Genomic DNA, 6,000 nt, shown 5'->3' with positions numbered 1-6,000 from the left:
AAAAAATGTTTATCGAAAACCCACGAACGGAATATTCCGCAATACAAATTTATATCGCGAAAAAGCACTGTTTGGTGCAGCATGTCTGCAAGAGGTATTTTTTTTCGAGGAAGCTGTAAACTTCGTTTGCCTTCAAAAAATGATCTTAGCTTTTTGAGACCCTAAATCGGTGAAAAAAGTTTGCGAAACGTGCGGTTTCAGTAGAATAGGCCCTGCACATTGTAAATAGCGTTACCCACGGATCACTTCAGGCGGGGTGAGGTCGAATGGCCCCCCATATAACGTGACACGATTCCGCTTGACTTTTTTTTTTATGGGAGTACCCAAATATCATAACGTACCACCACAATCCACGAATGGAGGACAGACTTGAGGAAAATGTCTTTGCTGTCATTTGAGAAATAGGACCGGATGTATAGAGAAAAGTGGGAAAAACTAGTGCAAGTGAATAACTGCTATGGAGAAACCCACTGAAGTCCACTTTATTGTTATTGTATTTAAATAAACGTACAAATAACTGTACATGTAAGCATATAATACAAATGATTTACATACATTCTTTGTGTACGTCAAATTGAGCTTGATACTGATTAGTTAGCTATCCATATATATATATATATATATATTATGTTTAATCCTTGCAACGAACTCCAGGGGTCACCAATGAATGTCGACATGAAGCAATGCACCTTCGCGGGAACGTCTACTACTGCAGTACAATACAAATCCGACATCCTTGAATTCGTTGTAGTGTGGCATACAAAAAAATTAGTCTTAACAAGTAATCGATAGAGTAAAGGCTTCGCTGCCATTTGTGCTTTAGTAGAGAACAGCTGACTCATGCGCGACATATCATAATCTATTGCTTCGCATACAGACACTGTTATTATCATCACAGATGTACATCAATGGCCTCTATATGACGTTATCAATACAGTTAAGACGCTAGCAGACGCCTCGTGAAGTAATCCAGATCGGTTTATTGCTGGCCAAAAATAGGTATATAAGAATCTCAACTTTCGAAAGGAATTTTTTTTACATTTTTAATATTTTCTTACTATAATAGATTCTGCAAATGTTGCAGTCGTCAGGACTTGGAAGGCGATAGATTTAAGCGCGTACTGGCGTATCAATCCATCATTTGGGACAGATAAAATATTCACACGATCAAATTGGAACGTTAAGACCGTTAATGAAAATGGAATGTATTGGAATTGAATAACAATTCCATAGGAACATAGGTTATGTAGAGACGAGGCCAACATGGCAGCTTTTCTACCAATTGGCAAATCATACATAGCCGTTGGCAATAAGGCCGATCAATTCTATTTAGAGTACTGGTTTATTTAGCAAACTTTGAGAACTGAGATATACTTAACAATTAAAAGCTATTTTTAGGTAATAATTTATTTTTTTTTGCGAATGACTAAAATACTGATTGATTTACTGGAATGGGAATCGTAATGCCCTCAATTATTTTTCCTCTGGTAGAGATATTCAGCTCAACGTTCCATAAGCGAACCAACACAAAGAGAACAAGAGCGTCGTAATAGAAACAATAGTACAACTGAAATGTTTTTGCAGCAGTGGAAGGGCATATCCTTATAGCTAACAGCAACCGTATGCGTATGGATAGCAGCGATATCAAGACGAGGCAAAGTAAAAGTAGTTGTTTGTATATCTCAATTATTTGGGTATTTGCCCCTGGAGGAACGACGTCATTTTTTTTTTAATTATTTGAGCTGATTCGTTTTTTACATAAATATTTCAAAACTAAGGCTACTTCATACGTCTTCCATCTTTATTTTGATATTGTCAGTTCTAGTGTATGATTAAGCAAAATCCTAATATAGTAGGACATAGTACAGATGAATAGTTCGACTTGAATGTAAGCCGGTCGAATCCCCCGGAAGAGCCTCTTGCAAATAGCTACACCCAAGATTCGTGCCCCAAATCGCTCTGCGTATAGACAATGGATTGATATGGCTCGCTGCGTGAATATTGACCGAACTGTTTATTGCCGTTGTTGTCATCGTCGTGCCATAGGAACAACATAGGGCAATCGTTCTAGGCTTTCGTGTGTTTGTAGGATAGGTTGCTGGATATTTGGCCTTTCAACATCACGGTGCCTTTAGTTGCAAATCTACTCAGCCGACAGCATATTGATTTAGGTGCACACATCGGGTTTTTAATGGTCCTAGCAAATACTGCCCTTAGTGCACATCGCCTTGACACGATCCGCAGTCTGGTATACCTTTTTCCAAACAAGCTGCAATCCGCTACCTTTTGATTCAACTACAGTGGTGACGATGTGCTCTTCTTCGAAACAGATAATCAGTAAATGGTCGTGTTTGTACAAGGGCTTATATCGCCAGTACCGATATTATAAACGACTTACAGATTTGAGTACGTAAATAATGTATGTTAACATCCTAAATATATATTTTTATAATTTATGTCATAAGTAATTGCCTCAGATGCCGCGATGGATGGAAGCATCAAACCGACGAGAGCAAATGGCAATCAGAGGTGTGTCCACTAGAACAGTTAGCAATTGAGGGTATTATAAATGCGCTTATGCGTTACTTTTTTATGCGGAAAAGAAGGTACGACGTAATCACGGTACCTTTTATATCTCTTCACGTCTTCAAGCGATTAGGAGAACATACGTTCCAACGATTTTATCCTAGAACAGTAATTCGTTCAAGATGGACAGTTGATCAATGAAAAATCTGAATTTTTGCGTTACTAACTATTGCTTTTAAAACACCGTTCTGGATGAATCAAGTATATGACATATTGGAAATTGGCAGCAGCAGCCGCTCCTAATATATTTAGTGGTGACAGGTGGCAGAACTAACTCTTCAAGTCCCCTGAGTGCAACGATAGTTGCCTAGCGTTTTTTTACAAGTGCTTTCATTGAACAACGTTAAATCTCTGGTTTCTCTAGTTGACAAGTATCAAATAGAGAATCCGGTTGTACCTGGGCGCTAAAAGTAGTAACTTGTTGGGAACGTTAGCAGCACTGAAGTTTCAGCCAATTTTTGTATGCTCTCAAGAGCTATTAGAACCGTAAATATAACGATACAACTTTGCCTTGATGGCGCTAAACTATTTTGGACTCTCACTTGGTCCGCACATGAACTTTAATGTCTTTTATCTTGGAAGCGTTGCCCCAAATAGAGATTAAGTATTGTTCGTAACACAGCTTTCAATTTTTTTCTACTTCTACAGAATATCTGTGCTTGTAAACAGATCCTAGCAACAGGCAATTATATAACGCGAGGCTCTAGGAAGGGCTGCCAAGCTAACGTTATATAAGAAACTGGATTCATTTTAGCCAAACTAACTTCAAGATCCTTAAATATCCCAGTCGTGATTTAGACAATCTTAAATAAGCTTTATACGTTGGTACTCAGGTTCGACAGTTTTTCTCGACTTCACACAGTATTAAAGATAGTTTTCGTTCCTTAATAGGACATAATAAATCTACACTGATTGATATGATGTCCTACCAAACATGACCAAAACCAAGATCTTGCTGAATCGTTAGCATCGAACATTTCATAGAACTATTCATAAAAAGTGCCTTTACGACGTAACACGGCGTTGTCAGACGAGTCATCTTCAGCCACACTGACGATTTCTTTCCACACATATATCCTACTTTGGCAAATCGAACTTAGTTCAACGCAGAGAATTCTTAACTTCGAGGTTAACTTGTGTACAAATGTACATACCAAATAGTTACAAGATACCTCAAAGCACGAAAATTGAGGGAAACAACACTGCAAGCGTATCATCTGCATAACAAGATCAGACGCCCTGTCCTAATTTCTGTAAGAAGCGTTTATTAGTTAGTTTTATAGTTTATTAGTTATATTTTAAAAAGGACCATATGACTATAGACATAATTAGAGTTCTATTTTTGGTTATGTTAGACAAATTACTAAGACTACGGTTATGTAACATTTACTGAAGGATACATTTTCTGAGGCATAACTCCTCTGCGGACTCAAGTGATGCGTGCGTTAATGTTCGTCTTGTGTGTATATTACATTATCACGGTGCGTTTTTTTACATGACTGAGGTGTGTTTATCAATCCCATAATTTACGATTTCGCATGTCTTTACGAATGGCAGGTTCGATGCACTTGGCGAAGGTTAGTGAGACATAGAATTCTGACTCCAAAATAATTAACTATATCTATCTAGCGTGTGGTCATGTATTTCCAATACAATTCCATTTTTATTTCTGCCACCTAGGTGAATTATGTCCTAGTTTTAGGATCCTATAGCTGTAAACTAGTACATAGATACAGTACTTTATAGTTGTATAATCTTTACTACGCATTAGCAGTTATATATTATCAGGACGAAGAAAGCGTTCATGCGACCGGCTGTTTTACGATGTATTTCACAGAGTCAATATTGGAGAAAAAACAAATTACTAAACGTTTCCTGGATTCTTTGAGGATACCCAATGGACACGGAGCCGATTTTGTTACAACAGGTTTTTCACGTGGCAAGCCGGAAAGCTATACGAGGAGACGGGGACCTCAAAGGGCAACACAAATAGAGTAATTTCACGGTGTTAAGAACGCTTTTAAAATCACCTTGTGTCCATGTTACGGCTATAACAATGATCTATGTGCTCGGTTCGACACGGCTAAGTGTCTACTGCATAGCCCGGAGTAGTCCAAATAGTAAAAGCAAGGACAAGGGCCGCTTTTTCGTCCGGCAGGGTGAAACGACGCCTTAGGCAACGGTGCCTCACGTTCCTCCACGGCCTAACGCGATCAGCAGTCGTACTAACAAAAGTCATGTTAACATATTTCCGGCAAAATCGCTGTCGGCTTGATGTCAGGCCACCAGTAAAATCGACGTCATAACTGACTGCGAAACAGGACAAATCTCGTGGTGAACGCGTGTCAGACAAGCCAAGCCTGGAGCCCATTATTCTAATGGATCGCATATTGACGAAAATGCCGTTGACTAAACAGTCGCACAGATTTACGTTTATCATACTCGAGTGATTCCTTTTATAGTTATTATATAGTTCAACTCAGCGCAGTAATTGACTTATTAGTCGGGTGTCCTGTAAAAAGACTGGTTGATTATATGAATTGACAGTAGGAAATATTTCTTGTGCCATAATTGTGTGCCTTACGACTGAGGTCGTTTAGTGTGGTGCGATTAGAAAGGTCAAATCGATTCAGTAAATTTGCACAGGACAAGATATTGGACCTGTTTAGCTTACTTTATTTAGCTGGCAAATCTTTCCGGCCTGACTAAAGGCACCGGATGTCCCAAGGACCAGGTTCTGAGTAACAATACGTGATTGCGTGCTACGAGCAAACTCATCAATTCAGCCCTCTAAATACTGTTGACTTCCTTTAATTTGAAAAGTACGGGTTCTTTTCAACGCAACAAGAGTAGTGAATACGAAATTCGGTCAGAGTGGTCGAAGTGATTCGAATTTAAGCAGATTAGCAGTTATTTTCACTAAAAAGAAACGCAGTGATCGGCATATCCGATAGGTAGGCTACAGCTTGAACCTTAAAAGTATCTTTTAATCTGTCGTTCAAGTGGGAAAATAGTTTTGATTGTGTCTTCTGAATGTCTTGATTGTGTATCTGAATAGTACTAAGCCCCTGTGCTGGTGGGTTTGTTTTTTTTCACCGATCGATGCCAGTTGTTATTTGCTTATAGCGGTCCAATTGGCCAGATTTTCGGTCATATTCGTCTTGAATACAAGAGTATTCAATAAGAAAAAATATTTTTTAAGGGAGGAGTTTTTTTTTGGCCATAGAACATTTGCTCCATAGCTGTTAAGTATTTGTATACTATTCCCTTTATAAGGCTGTCTGCTTGCTTGGGTGGCGCAAAGGAAACGCAACAGCGAATTTGGAAAAAAAGCTTACACATCTCACACTTGACGATTTTATTTACTACGAATTGCTTTTGCCGGAGCAATTGGTAATTTTCTTTGTCAAGTAT

This window comes from Varroa jacobsoni, unplaced genomic scaffold (genome assembly GCF_002532875.2).
Source record: "Varroa jacobsoni isolate VJ856 unplaced genomic scaffold, vjacob_1.0 scaffold_639, whole genome shotgun sequence".
Taxonomy (NCBI): Eukaryota; Metazoa; Arthropoda; class Arachnida; order Mesostigmata; family Varroidae; genus Varroa; species Varroa jacobsoni.
The sequence above is the reverse complement of the archived record's forward strand: the minus strand, read 5'-3'. Positions refer to the sequence as shown.